The sequence below is a fragment of the Rhinopithecus roxellana genome, chromosome 2 (genome assembly GCF_007565055.1).
Source record: "Rhinopithecus roxellana isolate Shanxi Qingling chromosome 2, ASM756505v1, whole genome shotgun sequence".
Lineage (NCBI taxonomy): Eukaryota > Metazoa > Chordata > Mammalia > Primates > Cercopithecidae > Rhinopithecus > Rhinopithecus roxellana.
The window spans coordinates 161,808,306-161,828,731 of record NC_044550.1 but is presented as its reverse complement, the minus strand read 5'-3'; the positions used below and the strand labels follow the sequence as shown (position 1 = coordinate 161,828,731).

Here is a 20,426-nt window from a genome sequence, read left to right as displayed (position 1 = left end):
AATTCTATTTCAGCAAAGGAAGAATTTACTGCGAGTTTTTAAATGTTGACATGGTCTCCTTAGGGAAGAGGCTGTGGAATTGTCTTCTTTGGAGGTCTATTAAAACCAGATCAGTTATCATATATGTCTGCTATGACTTCAGTGTGGTCCTTCCCCAAGGTGAAAAGAGACAAAATGATTCCTCAAGTTCCTTTCTAAACTTTCCAATCAAAGGCCAAGTCTACATCCATGCAAGGCAAAATGGTGGGGACATGTTGAGTTCAGCTGTCCTATTCTTCTTCCCCTAACCCAGGCCAATCACTTTGGTTGAACTGATGTCCAGATTGTCTGGAAGGGCCACAGTTGCTTGGGTCATACCATGTGGGCCATTTTCCCATAACCAGGGAGTGGACCCAACTCTTTTGCCATTAATGCCCAACAAAATGAATATCTTTCCAATGAATCTGTTGTCTAATTCAAGGGCTATACTTTCAGTGTTTGGGAACTACAAATTGTGACAAAAGCTGGCATGAAAATTGAACTGTGTTAGAAAATAGGAATACCTTTTTAAATTCTAGCTATTAAGTGTATCAGCTAGGATTATATTTGTAAGTATCAGAAAACACAGTTCCTTTATTATGCAGGGGTTTCATTTTTCTCACACAACAAGAAGCCCAGAGGTAGGTCTAGGGATGCTGTAGCTGTCCAAGGATGCCACCAGGAAACTAGTGTTCTTCTCTATTCCTGCTCACTAATGCTCGCATGGGCATTTATTTTTATGGTGGCAATATAGCTGCTGCACCTCCAGGTTTATATTCCATGCAGGAAAACAAAAGCCTTTTCCTTGTCAAACTTTGCCTTTTTATTTCAAAAGGGAAGCCTTCTTCCAAGACTTTGCATGTGCATTGTATTGGTGAAACTGTGTAAGTAATAGGGTTACCCCTAGCTGCAAGGGAATCTGGAAGTCTGTGTATTCTGCTTTCCAGCCTTTCATGTAAAAAAGGTAGGGGGAGGCCAGGCACAGTGGCTCACATCTGTAATCCCAGCACTTTGGGAGGCCAAGACAGGTGGATCACTTGTGGCCAGGAGTTTGAGACCAGCCTGGCCAACATGGTGAAACCTCATCTCTACTGAAAATACAAAAATTAACTGGGCATGGTGGTGGACACTTCTAATCCCAGCTACTGGGGAGGCTGAGGCAGGAGAATCGCTTGAACCTGGGGGGTGGAGGTTGCAATGAGCCAAGATCACACCACTACACTCCAGCCTGGACAATAGAGTGAGACTCTGTCTCAAAAAAAGAAAGAAAAAGAAAAAAGGTAGGGGGAGATGTGAATTGAGATGGGTCTTGAGTGAATCAAACCATACTTGTCAAAATATGCCATAAATTCCTATTTCTGAAACAAATATAGAATTTAATATATAAATTGGACTATATTACATAAACATTTACTAGTTGTATCTTTTTTAATATTTAAAACTTAGTGACCGTGCATGGTGGCTCACGCCTGTAATCCCAGCACTTTGGGAGGCCGAGGTGGGCCTGGCTGCACAGTGACCCCGTTACCAAAAATACAAAAAATTAACTGGCCATGGTGGTGGGTACCTGTAGTCCCAGCTACTCAGGAGGCTGAGGCAGGAGAATGGCGTGAAAACCTGGGAGGCGGAGCTTGCAGAGCAGAGATGGCGCTACTGCACTCCAGTCTGGGTGACAGTGCGAGACTCCATCTCAAAGAATCAGTGCACGCCAAGATTCTTTCATTTGGGGCTTCATCACATTATCTTAGCAAACCAGACAAAAATGTCTAAGCGATTTCATTTTCCAAACTGCATCGTATGTTTCAAAGTGCCATCTGTTTGTAACTTGTTACAAAACAGAGTCAACAGAGCCATTTGGTGACATTTTAAAAAGTGACTTCAGTGTTTGTTTCCAAGGGATATAATTCCTAGAATTTGTGCAATTTGTTCTGTGTTGCTGTGATGTGAAATAAAGCCTTCACAGAGGCTCTCAGCTGTTTCAATACATTATCCTCATCTTAACCGGTGAAGCCAGGTTTCAAATTAGGTTTTCTTTCCATTTTAATTATCTCCCCATGTCACTGTGACCTTTCCAGTCAAAGATTTAAAGCTTGTCACCTCATAGTCACCACTATTAAAAAGAGGAAAATTAAAAAGAGGAAAAACACCAACAACAAAAAAAGAGCATACAGATTTGCATACCGAAATCTATTCACTAGTCAAAAACTCATTTCTGCAAGATGATAAAGCAAAAAAAAATTCTAGAACACAATTCAAAGCCATGGGTTCTTGTTCACGAATGAATACTGTGACCTTCAGCAAGCTACCATTTAACCTTATTCTCTCTCCTTCCCTACCTGGAAAAAAGAATTAACATACCTGTCCCAAACATCTCACCTGGTCAATATGTAGATTGTTGAGATAATGCATTAGAAGTCACATTCAAAACAATGCATGATATACTCAGGCCTATTTCGGTATTTCCTATCTATTGTAGTACGCTTTGCATCACATTGTTACACATGATGAATCCCATACCCTTCTCAAACTCCCATCTGCTTTGTCTCCTTATTTTTGCAGCCAGGCTTTCTTTAAAAAAGCCATGCTCTTGCTTCACCATCCCCCTTCCATATTCTTGATCTAGTCTTAGTTGATTCTTCCTGGATCCTACTTGATTCAAGCTGTTCGGACTCTGTATCCAGCTCTCGGCAGGCTCACCACCGTTTCCTGGCCCAGATGCTGCCAAAGTCATTACATGTTCATTGAACAAATACTTTATTAGGGCTTACTAAATCAGGGGTGATCAAAACAGACAAAAATCCCTGCCCTCTTACAGAAAACATTTTATTTCTCTGGACTCAGGAACCTGAGCATACTGATAAGGACACTCAAATGTCAACAATCCAATGTCATGCCCTCTCCTCTCACTGAGCAACTTCACCTAAGTGTTTCTTGATGTCTATGTGCTGTGCCCACATGTACTCAGGAACTCCAAGGAAGCAGTCACCATGCAAACCAAGGACTCTAATATTGTCCTTCTTGACAATGATAATATTTTTGTGACAAATGCAATCTCTAATCCTCCCCCAATCCCCCCAAATGATAATCTTCATGTAGCCAGAGTGTTGCTAGGTTCAGGGCAGAGGTAGAGAGATAGAGAGAAAGCCACTTCACTCTCTCCATAAAGGCTTAAAACCAGTCACTGGGCAGACAACAAAAACAATTTGTGTCCTCCGTTGTCCTAACATATCCCCTTTCCATTTAGGTTACTTGTGCATACTCATCCCGCACACCTTTCACTCTTAATGGCCAATCTCCAACTCCTAGCTGGCCTTAGCCAGAACACTGTAGAAACTAATGAAATTTAGGAAATTTATCTAAGGCTTTGTACCTTCAAATTGTTATTGTTCGGACATAGTCATTCCCACCTGCTCCCAACCACAGACTACTAGGCACAGCTGAATGCTTTCAGGTAGCAACGTATGTAGTATCTTTGGAAAGAGCTGATTTGCTTTCTTCACCCCTTGCTAGTCCTGAAAGGTGCCTTTAACCTTCCAGGTCCACCTTCCTTGGAAGGACAGAGATGCATGGTGTTAGAGGTGGCTATGGGAGCCAAGTCAAGATTATTTCAGAATGGACAAAAATTGAACATTTGTGTAGGTTAAAAGCAACCAGCCAGTGGTAGAAATGGAGGCTATCAGAGAATAAGAGAAGGTAGTTAGACCAGGTAATCTTGGAGAGGCAAGAGGTGGATCAAAACAACCACAAACAAGCGTGGATCCTGACTCACAGCTGTGTCCACTGAGGCAGGTGAGAAGCAAGTGAAGATGGGGAGGAATTTGAATAAACTGGGGATAGCAGGGAAATTGAGGTATGATAATGTTTTTCTCTAGGAGGTTGAACCTGGGATCATTGCTTAAGTAAAAGACAGTGAGCTGATTAAATGTGTGCTGAGAGCTCCCAGGCCAGTGCTTGTCATAGAGTAAGCGCTAGAAAGAAAATACATATTCACTTCTGTCTTCCTTGACAGATTGAAATGATAGCAATTGTTCACTTACAAAAGATCTCATCTAACAATAGCCCATGACACCATGCATATATTTTGCCTTTCAAGTGAAACACAAATACAACTTTTGTTTTAACTTTTAAACCCTAAACTATAATGACTTCTCTAAGTTCATCTCAGCTTTGAAAATAACTTGGCCCAGGTGTATACCATTCGAGAAGACCTCTGACCACACATATTCTCTTTCTATGACCCCTGAGCCTAGAGAATGTTCTGGAGCTTCTCCAGCAAAGAGGTGTGTGCAGGAAGAAAACTGAATTCTGCAGCTTTTATGTTCAGTGTTATAGAAATGGTTCCAGACATGACAAATGAAAGGGAGTTAATCTAAACCATAGACTGTTTTTATACTTGGCCTTTGAAAATTTTCGTAAGTGTAAACTTCCCTGGGCCAGATCAGGTTCTTACCTCCAAATGTTTCTGATTTTGACTCTCTTCCTTTAATTATTTGAAATCATAAGGGCTGGTTTGGGGAGGCAGCTGGCAGGCAGACCAGAGCAAGTAGTGGCCTCCAGGAAGTGGGGTTGCAGGATTCTCTTCCACCTTGCCCTACCAGCCCTCACCAGCACCACAGCAGGGAGAAGCAAGAACTGGGGTGGATGGCCCCAGGTTCAGCCAGTGCTTCAGGGCTCCCAAGAGGAGCATTCTCTTGCCAGAACAAGGGTTAGGAGCTTGCGATTTCTTGAACACTGGTTCTCTCCCTCTCTTTCTCTCTTTTTCTCTCTGTCTTCTCAATCTCTTGTAAATAAGTACTGGTCTCTTTGACTTGTTTTTTAGGAATTCTAGTTACCCACAAGACCAGCACAATAATAGAGAGGCAGGACTAAGCGCTCATCCAGTACCTGGCACTATTGTGGGTGCTTGGGACAGAGCTATGATCAAAACAGGCAAAGTCCCTCCCTTTAGGCCCTTAGAGTCCACTTGAGGGGTGACAGACAAAGAAAACACGAAGACATACATGTCAGAAGGACCACAGAAAAGGAAGTGGCGTAGTGACAGAAAAGCGTAGACAGGTGGGTCAGAGAAGGCTGGGAGCCATGGAAAGCCAATGTTAGAGCAGAGGCATGAGCCACATCAGCCTCTAGGAGAACAGCATTCTCAGCTGAGGAGTGACAAGCAGGACAGAAGGCAGGATGGACTGTGCTTGATTTGTTTCAGGAACAACAAAGATGCCAGGGTGGCTGGAAAGGATCCCATGAGGCAGAGACTTGAGGTCAGAAGGCAGTGGGAGGGAGATCATCTAAGGTCTTGAAAAGACTGAGCTCTATCCCGGGACAGATGGGAAACTACTGCAGGGTTTTCAGCAGAAGAGTGACTGACAGATCTGAAAGTCCACTCCAACTGCTATTTGGAAAATGCACTGTCAGCAGGCAAGACGAGGTGGATTATACTATCCCCACTCCAGTTCTCAGTACCCTGGCTGGGCAATTTCAACAAGAGCAGGCTCGCTTGGTGAAGAATTCACAGGTCAAAATAAAACAGACACACACCAAAAATTTAACAACCACCTTCCTTATGGCATATATATTACATTAGATTACTCTGTTTGAAGAGAGACATATCACATCATAACACGATAATAAAATGAAATTAATTTCACTAAGGACAGTTCTATTTGAAGCATTTTGTTTCACCAGCCAGAAAAACTCAAATACCAGACTGTTATGCTCAAAAACCAGATCTGGAAGCCAAAAACAAAAGCCGTCTATTCTCCTTCCTTTTCCTTGGACCTGCCTCTCCTGGCAGAGTGCTGTCCCTCAGGGAGCGGGGAGGATGTCCGCATCCCAGCCCGGCTCCCCAGGGTTCTGGGCTCCTCCTCAGGAGTTTGAGGCCAAAGCTCCAGATGGCACACACTGTTCCTTTCCCTGGCCTTGTCTCTCATGCATGGAGCTTTTGAGGAGACCATGGAGGAGGCTAGTACAGAAACTAGCTCACTGAAGTCTTAGATATAGGAGGTCATGGGTCCCAGTCAAATATTATTTGTCAACATTTATAGCTTTTATTTCATTTTTTCATCCAACAAATGCAGGTCCCTAATATGCACCAGACACTGTTCTGGATGTTCAGGACTCAGCAACAAAAAGCGCAGACAAAAATACCTGCCCTCGTGGAGCTTCCATTTTATGGGGAAGACAGATGATCAAAAAAAGAAATATGTAAAATACGTGGTACCTTAGATGACCATACACGCAATGGAGAAAACAAAGAAAAGGGGGTGTGGAATGGTTTGGTCTGCAATTTTAAGGAGAGTGGTCACAAGAGGCTTCACAGGCAAAGTGAAATTTGAGTATAAATCTGGAAGAGGTGGCAGAACAAGATGATGCTATAGATAGGTATAGGTGGAGTCGTTGCCACACATCTGAGAGAAAGGCTTTCTAGGCAGGAAGAACAGTGTGTGCAAATGTTCCGTGGCAGGCATGCACAGCAGGCTTGAGGAGCAGCACAGAGACAGGGTGACCAGAGTTGAAGGAGCAAAGGAGAAAGAAGTAGAATATGACGTAGGCTGGTTGGGAGAGGCAGGCCACGGAAGGCCTCCTGGCTCACTCTAGGCCTTTAGATTTTACTCGGAGTAAGAAAGGAAGCCATTAGAGAGTCCTACCAAGAGGGCTCTGTCTGCTGAGTGGCTTCTGCAAGGGCAGGAGCAGGAAAACCAGATAGAGACTGTTGCAATCATTCAGGCAGAAGACAGCATTGAAAGGGAGGAAGGTGGCAGCAGTAGGGATGGGGAGAAATGCTGAGACACTTGAGGTGATGTTTATGGGGAACCAAAAGGATTTGTCAATGTATAATTTGCAGGAAAAGGAGAATTAAGGGGGACTCCAAGGTATTTGGCCTGAGCATCTGAAAGATTTGCTACCAATTATCAAGACGAGGAAGTGTGTGGGGGTGCAGGTTGAGAGACAGAAGGAGAAGGTGCTGGATGAGTTAGGTTCATGAAGCCAATCAGACATGCATGTGGAGGTGTCTAGCAGGTAGCTGAATGTGAGTGTGGCATTCAGGAGGGAAGTCTGGGCTAGAAATAGACATTACAAGCCATGTGGCTAGACAAGATCACCAAGGGAGAGTGCAGGTGGAAAGTAAAGGTATCCCAGGATTGAACCTGGGCTTCCAACATTTTCCAGATTCAGAAGAGAAACGGGATATGGGAAAGGGGGCAATGAGAAGTCTAAGGGGCAAGATGAAAACCAAGAGACAATGGTTTCTCAAGGACAAGAGAACAAAGAGGGAGAAGCAAGGGGAATTCCAGTGACTAGTGGGACAGAAGCCGGATAGGGTGGGTTTCAGAAAGAACGGGAGGAATGCAACTGTAGAAAGTGAATAGAAATCCTTTATTTAAGGACTCTGAGATGGAAGGGAGCAGTGAAATAAGGTAGTGTCTGAAAAGAGAAGTGGTAGTATATACAGTAATATGTATGCTATAAACAGTAATATATATCACTGCATATATTTAATTTACTTTGCATATCTTATTTTACATACATGACTAGATTTTTATATCTGTATATATTACATATAGTCATACAGATATATACATTATCCTGCAAAGAGAAGGAAATGTATGCAGGACAGAGAGGAGAACCACTGTAGTGATGTCAGGAAGTAAGGGAGAAGAGGAGAGAAGATGGTATCCAGGGCACAGGTGCAAGGTTGACCTTGGATGGAGGCACTAACCATTCATTCTTATGGAAGAGGAAAGGCCAAGCACACCAGCATGATGCAGTGGAAAAGGGGTATCTATGTGGTGGTGGGAGATTGTATATCTTCTGATTACTTCTCTTTTCTCAATAAAATGGGAAATAAAGCCATTCATTGAAAGTACACAGGGGAGAAGAGGTGCCAGAGGTTTAAAGATAGAGAAGATATGAAATGGTTATAAAGGAGAGTTGTATGTAAAGAAACATGAGAATGTAGTATCATTGATATGCAACATTAATGAAGGACTATTTTGAGGTGAACCATCATATGTTGAGATGGAGAGCAGTCGACATGGTTCTGTATTTTCCTCCAGTGCGGGAAAACATCCAGGCAGAGTGGTGGATTAGCCAAATAAGTTACAATATAAAGAGGGGCCAAGGAGTCAAGTATGTGTTCAGAGAGCAATTAGACTCTAAGCAGAGTAAGGATGGAGGTGAACATGAATAAGGTACAAATTAAAGGTAAAGTGTGCAAGTGAAGTCAAGGAGTCATGGAATTTGGGATACACATGAATAGAAAGGATAGAAATGGTGGCAGGACAGTGGGGAGCTTGAATTTGAATTTGTGAAAGTGCTGTAGTTACTGGTAATGACAAGGTCAATGATATGATCATGTAGGTAAGAGGCTGTGGTGGAGAGGAAGACAAAACCATTGGAAGAAAAAAGGTCCAGGAACTGTAAGACCAAGATATGTGATGAGTTTTCCAAGTAGACACTGAAATCACTGAGAGTTATGACAGTAATGTTGGAGAAAGTGACGGGGACCAGGAGCTGAAATTTCCAAGAAATGAGGAGGGTGGTATAATCAGTAGATGGCATCATCCAGGAGGACTAGTGAGCGGTGTAGACAGGGGACATGAGATTCACCTCTGGAGGATGGATGGTCTGGAAAGAGCAAGGAGGAGCAGGGAGGTCACCCATTTCACCTCCAGGCTCAGTGGAATGAGGAATGAAGGGTTGAAAACAGCCTCCACCTGGTGGGGTGCAGGAGAGGAGGTGTCCTCAGAGGAGAGCAAAGCTTCAGTCTGAACAAGAAGGTAAAGAACATTCAGAGGGATGGTGAGGATACAGGGGACTTTACTGATGAGTGGCCTTGAGTTTTAAGGGGCAGTGGGGAAGGGCTTCTGAAATCAGGAAGTGGCGGGAGATGAACCAGGAAGTAGTCATAGGAGATGAAAGTTCACAGAATGAGCAGTGACCAGGGGAGTCTTAAAGAGCATGAACTGGGGAGAAGAGTGTGATGAGAGCCTCTGATGGCCTAAAGGCAGGGCATGCTGGTGAGGCTGTAAGTGGGAGGTGGGAGTGAGGTGGGGTCTACACAAACCATGACAGGTCTGTGGCTTCTCTTCACTCCTGTCCATGATGATTGGAGGTGGGAAAATGAGGCATCTTTTTCTTTTTTAGATGGAATTTTGCTCTTGTTGCCCAGGCTAGAGTACAATGGTGCAATCTCATCTCACTTCAACCTCCATCTCCCAGGTTCAAGCGATTCTCCTGCCTCAGCTTCCCAAGTAGCTGGGATTACAGGTGCACACCATCACGCCCAGCTAATTTTGTATTTTTAGTAGAGACAGGATTTCACCATGTTGGTCAAGCTGGTCTCGAACTCCTGACCTCACATGATCCACCTGCCTCGGCCTCCCAAAGTACTCAGATTACAGGTGTGAGCCACCACACCCAGCCCAAACTAAGGAGTCTTGTGTGGAGCACCCAGAAATCTCTAGGGTGCCTTCCTTGATCCCCTAGAGCTTTTTATAAACTGTCTTGAGAGACACAGGTGCATTGGTAACACTGGATTATAAAATGTGAGTAGGTCAGGGGGCAGGAAATGAGGCGCACACGGTCAGCAGGGCAGGTTATGGAGAACTGTGCATCATGTTAAAGACTTCTTCATTAATTCTACAAATGAGGGTTATTAGTCTGTGGTATGAGAGAGGTACTTTGGAACTATGAAGATTATGGACTCTTCTACTCCCACATAATCCTACACAGCCATTATGCCTACAATTTCAGGGAGGGGAGGAATTTGTCAGTTGTATACAAGACTATTCAACCAGAGAAACAGATGAGTAGGAAATATATATTAAGAGGCATATTGCAGGGATTCGGATTATGCAGATGTGGGGGCTGGCTGGAAGTCTAAAATCTGTAGGGGAGTCCTCCAGGAAGGGCAGGCTGGAACACTAAGGAAGGAGCTGATGCTGCGGTCCACAGGCAAGCATCAATCAAAGGATTGAAGCTCTGCTCTTCAATCCTTTCAACTGATTGAACTGAGGCACTCAGATTATCTAGGAAAACTTTACTTACCATCAACAGATTATTGAATGTAATCATATCTACAAAACACCTTTACAGCAAAACCTAGAGTGTTTGATGAATAACTAGGGACCCAAGCCTAGCCAAGTTAATGCAAAAAACTGACCATGAAATCAGTGTATTTCCTGAAACCTACAGATCCATGGCTGGGAGTTTCTTTTGTGAGCAGGGAAGGAGCCCACGAAACATTACAGGAAGAAAAATGAAATGGTCTACTTTGCATTTCAGAAAGATCAGATTCTCATGATTAAGTGGTAAGAAATCTTAGTAAAGAATCTGAACAAACAGTACTAAAAATAAAATATAACTTTCTCCAGTGCAAATCCATGTGAATTATAGCTGGTCTCAGTGGAAAATAAAGCAAGCTGGGAAGAACCCCAAAGAAAAGTTATTCCAGAATTCCCTGAACACTTAGGAAAGGAATTATTAGTCCAATGTGCAAGGACTTTTAAAGTAATAGATCAAAACTCCCAATAACTATCTAATCTTCCATTGATTCATGATTAATGAATTGACAAGCATTTATGGGCACCTAATCAGTGCCAGCTTGCTCATGAAAATAGAAAAAGAAATAATTAGCCATAGTTCCTGCCACCTCCCACCCTCCCAAAGAGACAGTCTATTTGGGGACTCCATCGGTTAGCACTCTTTCGATTGAAAGTGATGGAACACACAACTCAAAATGCCTCAAAGCAAGAAAATGGGGAAGGGTGCTTTTGAATGCATATAACTAAAGTCTGGGGGTAGATCTTCTGACTTCATGCTGTGTTGAATGCAGGTGCTCTGAGCATACGGTCTGAACTCTGTCTCTCCACATCTCTTAGTTCTGCTTGTCTCTGAGATGCTATGGCTATTGGTCAGGTCTCTCCTTGTAAGGAGAGAGAGCATCACCAGCAACTCCAGGTCTACACCCTAGTAACTAAGCAATCCCTGTTGAGAAGACTCCTGGACTTCCAGGGTTGGGTAGACTACTACAGTCCAGTCTCAGTGGACTCACTTAAGTCACCTGCCCTCCCATGAATTAATCACTCTGGAGCCATGGAATATCCTGGAGATGCTGGAGCATGTGTGGGGAGACCACACCTGAACTTTACATTTTGAGAGAAGGAGAAAAAAAGGTCCTCAAAGGAAAATTAAGAGGCTATTTCCAAAGAGAGAATTGGGTGTTGGATAAACAACAAAAGTCAGTGCATTTTCTTGGGGACATCATACCTCAAGGCCCAGAGACCAATGCAAACCAGCACAGACCTGAGAATTCCACTGGGCATCCTGCCCTAATGCAAAGCCCAGTTGCCCCATCTCCAAAGGGGGAGTAATAACAACACTTGTTATTAATGTGTGTTTGTGTCTCCCAGCAACAACATGCATTATTAAAAATCAAAGGAAATAACATATGCAATTATGCCTTATAAATAATAAACTTTGCATACAAATAAGATATGATGAAAGCCTTATCGATGGGGTGGGACTTCAGTTTGTGGTGAGAAGGAAAAGGAGGAAGAAAAACAAGCAGGAAGAAGCACCGCTATTTGGGCAGTTAAGAAGGTGAGATTTGAACACAGGTCCAAAACCCAGGTTTTCTTTCCATTGGCATTGCAACGTGGGTCTCATGAAAACAGACAGGCAGGGAGAGAGAGGAAGGGAGTGGGGAAAGCGTTCATAAGTGCCCAGGTCCTCAACCTGCATTTAGTTTCAGCAACAGTTAGCCAGCTGAAAGTTTAACTTAAGCTGTGGACTGAGTGATATTAATTAGAATAAATTTGTTAGAGAATGTTTTAGCTAGGACAAAAAGAACTGAACATTTTAGGAATGTGTCATAGACACCAAGCTGAATTTAAATGCTCTTCTGTCTGAGTCCCTAAACCCTCCATTCATCGAGATATTGAGAAAGATTCCATTTCTTGGCAGGAGACTGGGCTTCCACATTCACCAGATCCATGGTCCACACCTACGTATATCTAGGGGGTGCTTACTTAAATCACCTCATTCATTTTCCACCACAGCCCTCTCAGTGGATACAGCATCCTCTCAGACCCAAGGTACACACATAATGGAGTGTGAACTGCCAATGTGTGAACCAAATCTCTCACCCCAAGCCCGGTGCCCCTTCAGCCCCATCACAGGTGCCTGTGCAGGGAAGCAGCCCTCACCCAGTGACGCTAGCCCTGCCTTCCACATTCCAAAAAGCCCAGAGGCACATCCACATCCACCTGGGCCCCAGCTCAGCCTCTCCAGGGAGGCGCTGGTACAGCCCAACTTCCTCACTTCTCTGAGCGTGGAATGATGCCAAGCATCTCTCAGGCACTGGCAGAAGAAGCAGAGGGTGTGATGTGGGTGACATTTGGGCCAGGCATTCTGTGTGAGTCTGTTTTTCCTCCCTCTGGGCCTATTTCCTTTCTCCCTCGCCTAGCAATAAGCACCAATAATTATGATATAGAAAGGAGCAACATGGGATTTTCAAGGGGAATTTGAATGAAATGAAAACGTACAGATGCGAGTAACCTGGAAAACAGGTGAATGCCAAACCCTGAGAGTTTGCTATCCTCCAACAAGGAAGTCAACATCATGACTGCAATAAAAGCCCATGAACAGAGACCCTGAGCTGGCCTGGGAGACACACTCTGATATGGTTTGGCTGTGTCCCCACCCAAATCTCATCTTGAATTATAGCTCCCATAATTCCCACGTGTTGTGGGAGGGACCTGGTGGGACATAACTGAATCATGGGAGTGGTTTCCCCTATACTATTCTTATGGTAGTGAATAAATCTCATGAGATCTGATGGTTTTATAAGGGGAAACCTCTTTTGCTTGGCCCTCTCTTCTCTCTTGTCTGCCGCCATGTAAGACATGCCTTTTGCCTTCTACCATGATTGTGAGGCCTCCCTAGCCATGTGAAAATGTGAGTCCATTAAGCCTCTTTTTCTTTATAAATTATCCAGTCTTAGGTATGTCTTTCTCAGCAGCATGAAAACAGACTAGTATACAATCCCTCTAGCTGGAAACAACGTGGGTCCCACAGTCCTCTGCAGGCCATTCTGCAGGACTCTTCCACTGTGGTAAGTACCTACAGGCCCCAGGCTGCTAAATATTAGAAGGAGGCCCTCCAGGAAAGCTTAAACACACTAGAAGTCAGAGGTTCTCAACCCTGCCCTTTCTCAGAATCATCTGGGATCAGGTTGAAATGCAGACTCTTGAGCCCCACACCCAAAGATCTTTATTCTGGAAATGTGAGGTAGGGCTTGGGCATCTTTGCCTTTAACAGGCTTCTCTGGAAATTCTGAGGACCAATGGATTTGATAACCACCATTCCAGGGAACTTCCTTGCTGTATGACCTGGGACAAGGGAGTTCACCTCTCTGAGCCTGTTTCCTCAACTTTAAAATGAGGCAAACCTACCTCTTCCACAGGGTAGTTGTGACTACTAGACACCGTGAGAGCACTAGCACCAAGACAGGGCTACTCACTCATTCACATGTTTGTTGAGGCCTACTATGTGCTGGGCCCTTTCTGGATAAAAGAGACACAGCAGTGAACCAGACAGAAACTCTGTGCCCACACAAGCCTTCCTTTCTAATGAGGATAGACAGATAAGAAACCAGTAACCATTTCCTACATCAGATAGTGACTGCATTAAGGGGAAAAGTAAGGGGAGAGGGGGTGGGTAGGGCCAAGGCAGGAGGGCTCTATTTCATATAGGAGGGAAGGGAAAGGCTCACAGGTACGTGATGTTTGAGCAGAACACCTTCACCTGAAGGAGGTGAGTGAGAGAATAAGCCTGTGAAGATCTAAAGTATAAACATTCCAGGCAGAAGGAAAGTCCCGTGCAAAGGCCCTGGGATGGGAGGATATTTGGAACACTTGAGGAAAGCACATAAGGTAAATGTGGCTGGGGCAGAGAGGTGCAAGGGATGATAACAGGAGTAGAAGGGTGAAGCCCAAGGGCAGATTGTATAGGCTTTGCCAGCCTTCTACATGGAGAGTGGGCTCTCAAGAAACAGTGGCTAAATCTAAGAAAGCCAAAATGTGCCCAGTAGGGGAATGCCCAAATAAGTTACAGTCAGCTCATACTGCAGAATGCTAGGCAGAGAAGGATAGTCACCATATATTGTTTAGCGAAAAGAGCATGTTGCAGAAAATAGGTATGTTTGGATTCCATTTCAAAAAGAAATTCATCTTCATATGTGTACATATTTGTGCAGAGTCTTACAAGGTGGAAGAATGCACACACAAAAGTATGAACAGTGGGAATCCTTGAGGAATTGGGTTCAAAGGAAGGGATCTGTGTGTGGGGACTCCCATGTTTTACTTTGTGTAATTCTATATCGTTTTTGTTTTTATGACAAATATAATTTTTATAATTTTCAAAAATTACAAATATGTGTTGGATTCCGATGGAACTAGACTCTCTACTCTTCACATTTTGGGGATCACGGGAGAGATGACGGTGGGCCTCAGAGGGTCTCGAACCATAAGGCCTGGCCCTGGTACTTTTTTACCTAAAGCATCCAAAGCTGCCTTAGGATAGAAATTGGTGGCCAAGGGGATTCTCACTATTAAAAACAATTTGAACACCTCACCTGTTTCCCAAAAGAATTTGAGTAGGGCTGTCTTAAAATGTACCTGTGGGATTTTAATTTATGGAGGTGACTCAGTGACAATACAAACAGACTAATGCCATTGAAAGAAAAGTTTTATAACTTATATTTCCCAAGAGGAGGGGGCACACCATGCCACATAGGGCCACATGGGAAAGAGCCTGGCTGGTCACGGGGCAGAAGAGGGAGAGGAGAGAGCCTGGGCCAGAGCCTTCATTGTGTCTTCCATGGGAAAAGCAAGACAGGGCGGCATAAACAGTTTAGGACTGGCTAGTTGGAATAAGTCTGATGGCTTTGGAGCATAGGGACTGTCCCTAGTTGTCTGGTGCCTGGCCCTGGGGTGATTTAGGGAAGAGGGAATACTGGCTCCATGGGTAAGAATTCCATAAAAGAGATGGTTGGGGGTGTGGACTCTGGATTGGTGTTTTTGCCTTTAAAAAAAGAGTGCTCTTGGGCAAACCCTCTTGCTTTCTGTAAGAACTGGCTAGGCCTGGGAGGTGCAGTTTCTCCCCAGTCAGATGCCAGAGAATCAGGAACACAGAAAACAAGAAAAGATAGTAAATACAACTGGCCCTGTGATGAACGGATGCCAAATAGACACAAACTCTAAGAAAACAAAGTTGTTACAACAACAACCCAGTTAAAAGAGGCCAATATACTCAGATTTGTAACTCAGACATTCTCTGCCAGGAGGCATGATGGGCTGGGAGCTGGGGGATGGTGAGAAAATAGAGAAAGGCAGGGCCGAGGGAGGGTCCATTGTTCAAATGACACCAAAAAAAAAAAAAAAAACAGCAGAAAATTGTAAGACCTACTCTGTGCTGAGAAAATACAGTGCACCTTACATATATTGTCTCTAACAACCAAACCCTTTCAAACACATATTAGTATCACCATTTTACAGATGAGAAAAATGAGGCTGGGAGGGTAAGTATCCTGCCCCTGTGGTCATCTGGCCAGTCAGTGGTGGAAGTAGACCTCAGTCTTTTTGACTCCAAAGACACTGTTTTAACTTTAGAGTCTAATTTCTCTGAAATCTGGACTTGAACCTGGGCAGATGCTCATCTCCAACAAAATCAGTTTTAGTAAGTGGGGGGCAATGAAGAGGGCTCTAAGCAGTGGGAGTTCCAGGTCAGAACAAAGCTGCACAATTCCAAGTAGAGCTTCCAAACAAGCAAGCGGGTGTGGCTGAGACCTTCACAAGGACCTCAGGGCGGATGTCATTCCAACTTGGCCAGGGCACCAGCAATGGATGAGGGCTGCAGCCTGACAGCACCCAGATGTGAAGATTCAGCCACTTGTACTGCATCCTGGGCCTCACTGCCCCAAATTCCCACCAAGGTGGGCCTAAGCGAACCTCCAACAGGTTGGAAACGATTGAGATTGAGAGGGTCTGGCTGTGCCTTCAAATGGGAGGGGCAGGGGGCAGACAGCACTGACACAGAGGACCATGAAATGTATCTAGCAGAGGAGGAGAGCCCCATCTGGAGGTCAGGCGAAGTAGTGCAATTGTGCACTACCTTTTCTGGGTGCTTCCGGTGTTAACCATGATCTGGGAGCAGCTGAGCAGATCTCATGTATTCAGCAAGTATTTATTGAGCACCAAGCAGCACATCATACTTTAGTTTCCCAAAACCCTAAGACAAAGACTTAGGGGGCACATTATTTATATACATAAAGCAGGGAGTAAGGACAGAAAAAGGGTAATAAAGCTAAAAAAGGGTGTGTTATTGAGTGATTGGCACTGTGGGCAACTGAGGCTCGGTCCCTCTGGGGACCCTGAGAGTTCCTCAGAGCACCCCTCAGAGTTGTCCCATCAGCAGAGGAGAGGCTGTGTCTTCATTGACTGAGCATTGTCTGGGTGGCTTTCCATCACCAGCCCTTCTTGGCAGCCCACACACTGAATAAACTTTCCTATAGTTCCAGAGAAAGGGACACAGCAAAGGGACATAGGCAACTCAGGGGGCAGCTGTCAGTGTGATGGTGTATTAGTCTGTTTTCATGCTGCTAATAAACACATACCTGAGACCTGGCAATTTACAAAAGAAAAAGGTTTAATACTGTTCCTCGTGCCTGGGGAAGCTTCCCAATCATGGCAGAAGGTGAGGAGGAGCAAGTCCCGTCTTACACGGATGGCAGCAGGCAAAGAGAGAATGAGGAAAACGCAAAAGCGGAAACCTCTGATAAACCTTCAGATCTTGTAAGACTTCTTCACTACCACGAGAACAATATGAGGGAAACCACCCCCGTGATTCAGTTATCTCCCACCAGGTCCCTCCCACAACACGTGGGAATTATGGGAGTACAATTCAAGGTGAGATCTGAGTGGGGACACAGCCAAACCATATCAGATGGAAACTTCTCACTGCAGCTTTAAGTGAGCTCAGAGTTGGATTGAGGGCCATGGAGCAGGGCAACAGCAGTTTCTAATCCCCTAAGACCCCTCGGAGACTGTTCTCCCACAGTGGACTCTATAGCTACTCACCTGCTCTGCAACCTCCTGGGCCTAAGCTCAGGGCTCCTCTGAGTGTCACCCCCTACTCAAATTCAGGAGTGAGCTCAGGCAACCCTTTCTCCAAAATACCCTTCGTGACCATGCAACCTGAGGCAGGAGTGTGCCTCCCACACCTCTGGCTATCTCTAGAGGCACCTGGATAGTGGTTACAGGCCTGAGCTTCCAGGTGCTCCGTGTTACACTGGGCTTGAAGATAGTAAGTCATGGTCCTTATCTTCAAGGGACTTAAAGTCTCAGAAACAAGAAGATCACAACTCTCTCTAGGCTGTGAGCATTCCCAAGAGTTCTTAAGGCTTCACTTAGAAACATGCTTTCTGAGAAATAAAAAAGAGCAACATTTCTATGAACTCAGCTCCACTGTAGATCCTAAATTAGTCATAGGACCCCCAACAGCCCACCTACCAAAGCCCCACCCAGGGAGTTTCATTAACAAATCAAATTGAAATCTCTCAGCAGATGCTGGCAACTACACAGTTCTACTTCCAAGAATCCCCAAATCATCCCAACTGATTTTGAAGCTGCAAGAGACCCAGTGGAATTAAGGCCCACCACCCTCACCTCACCTCCCCCTGTAGAGTCCTTCCTAAACTAGACCCACAAAGGAACGCAGACACAATTTTAGTCTTTCTTGTTTCTTTTCTCAACTTTACTACCATTAATCTAGTTTTTCATTCATTTTTTTCATTCACTCAGCCAACAATTTCTTCAGTGCCACTCATGAGTCAGTTGCTATGTTTGGCTCCAGCAACGTAATCATGAGTGAGATATGGCCCTAGGTCAACAGAAGCTTATAGGCCACAGTGATGACAGCAATTTTATTCTTCCACACCCAACTGGTAATTTCAAAAGCACCTGGAGTTACCAACAGATCTAATGAATCATAGCTAAAAACCATTTCCCAAACACTAAAGGCAAAGCTAATTACATCAGACTTATGCTTAATATCTATCATTGCCCCCCGCATTGATGTCCAAGTCCCTTTATTGACAGTTAAGCATCTTGACCGGATTCCCAGCTACTGTTTAAGCCTTGTCCTCCAATACCTACCTTCACAAACTCTCTGTTCCACAATGAACACTTCAGCATATCTCTTGTGGGACCACCTGGGTCCAGGCTCAGGACTCCTCTGTCTGAGCAGACAAGCCCTACTCAAATCTCAAAGCTGAGCTCAGGCAGCCCTTTTGCAGAAGTGCCTTTTGTGAACATTCCCCTGAGGCAGCCGTCTGCTTCTGTTACCTGTGGCAAATCCGTAGGGTCTGCAGCAACCTCAACTCTTGCCTGCTCAGAAGAAAGAATTCAACCGAGGGGCATAAAGCAGAAGGAGAGACTGTGGCAAGTTTTAGAGCCGGAGTGAAAGTTTATTAAGAAGCATTAGAGTAGAAATGAAAGGAAGTAAAGTATGCTTGGAAGAGGGCCAAGCAGGCAATGTGAGAAATCAAGTGCATAACTCCACCTTTTGACTTGGGGCTTTATAAGCTGGTGTGCTTCTGGGGTCTCGCATTGCCTCCCCATTGATTCTTCCTTCCGGATGGGCTATCCATATGCACAGTGACCTGCTGGTGGTTGGGAGGTGAGCATGTGCAGTGTGTTTACTCGAGTCGTACGCATGCTCACCTGAGGTGTTCTTCTCCCACCGCGTCTCGCACTCCTAGAGGAAGGTCATGTACCAGTTAAACGCTGCCATTTTGCCTCTTCATGCGCATGCTTGAGACCACTCTCCCAACTCCTGAGATCTTATCAGGAAGCTACTGATCACCAGTTTCAGGTGTTTTCTATCTATTGGGAAACTGCCCTTTCCTGGTGCCGACTGCGATCAATTATTATTTTAGAGAGACAATTAACTTCCTGACCATCTGCTGATGGTCACCTGACATTCCTTGTGGGTGGGTGTGTTGGGAAGGAAGCCCTCTCCTGCTCTGCCAGTGCCTGATGAGCCACCTACTATAACACTTCCAGCAGCTCTGAATATCTCTGTAGGCTCCACAGATAATAGTTAAGGACATGCACGCAAGTCATACTGACTACAGGACCCATTTCAATTGATGATCTGTGACTTCACCAGGTTCTTCGTATCTCTAAGCCTTGATTTCCTCCCTTTAGAATGGGGATAATAATAATCATGTACGTAGCATTGTTATATGGAATAAATGTGATGACCCATTTAAAGACTTAGCCCAATGTTTGAACACGTAGTAAGCCCTCAAACATTAGCTACTGTGATATGTACACTTCATTTTAACTGTTAGCTTAATTTGACTATCACCTCCTTACCTATGTCTTGTATAACTATAAGTCCAACTGTCCCACAGCATGACTGGTATATAGGTATTAAGTAAGTGAATGAATGAACTGAGATGCCACTTGCAAAATTCGGAAGGTGCTTTCAAGTAGTATATACTGAGTGCCCACTTGAAGCCAGGCATTGCTCCAGGGCCTTTCCCATATATGAGATCATCTGTTCTTCCGAATATTCCCGTGGGATTAAAAAGACTACTGCCATTATCACATTTTTATGGGTCAGAAAACAAGTTCAGAAAGTCTGTCCAATTTTTCTGAGGCCATGACATTAGTGAATGCCAGGACAGAGATTTAAGCCTGGCTTCTCTGGTTCTGGGGAAGATACATCAATGTGATTGTAACACACAAGCTAGATTTTAGGGAAATAAGACTGCAACTAAGACATTGTCCATTGTTGCTAGGCTCAAGAGGAATTCAGAGATGCAAGGTTTTATTCTTCAAAAATGTCTTGGATTGTACACACATTTTTTTAATTGTTGAGAGAATAAATAACTTGACTGAAAAAATAAAAAAGACAACATTTACAGTCTGTATATTGCAAAAAGATCTAAAGGCAGCAGCTCCCACAGCTCTTTGAGGGATATAGATGATCGGTGTAATCTATCTTGAATCAGCCAAGTATGTTAAGCAGCGGTAAATAATGCTGTCAACAGCATTAAATTTGATGCACGAGAAGACATATTTATATGAAAGGGAGTGGAAAGAAACTGAAAAGGATTAAGTTCCATTGTTTTGTTTTCTGGTGAACACAAGAAATCTGAAACCTTCTGCAACAAGAAACCCTAACTTTGGAAATTCTACAATATTTCTCCTCCAACATTCAAGGAGACCATTGAAGCTGGTCAGTGTCCTGGCTGGATGATGAATGGTCTGCTCTGATCCACACCTTCCAGCCAGACCTCATGACCTTCTGAATTCCCCGGCTTCCTAATGTTTGTTATAGAA

At 44.3% G+C, this 20,426-nt stretch overlaps 1 protein-coding gene and 1 long non-coding RNA gene across 3 annotated transcripts in view; one reads left to right on the top strand and one right to left on the bottom strand.

The window, feature by feature from the left end:
• LOC115895679 overlaps window positions 1–18,534 on the bottom strand; it is a 157,320-nt gene extending 138,786 nt beyond the window's left edge. Inside the window, exon 1 of the long non-coding RNA XR_004055830.1 lies at window positions 18,231–18,534. This is a non-coding gene — a long non-coding RNA (uncharacterized LOC115895679). The remainder of the gene's footprint in view (window positions 1–18,230) is intronic.
• Window positions 1–20,426, top strand: part of C1QTNF7 (C1q and TNF related 7) — a 107,074-nt gene that overhangs the window by 40,462 nt on the left and 46,186 nt on the right. The window lies entirely within an intron of this gene.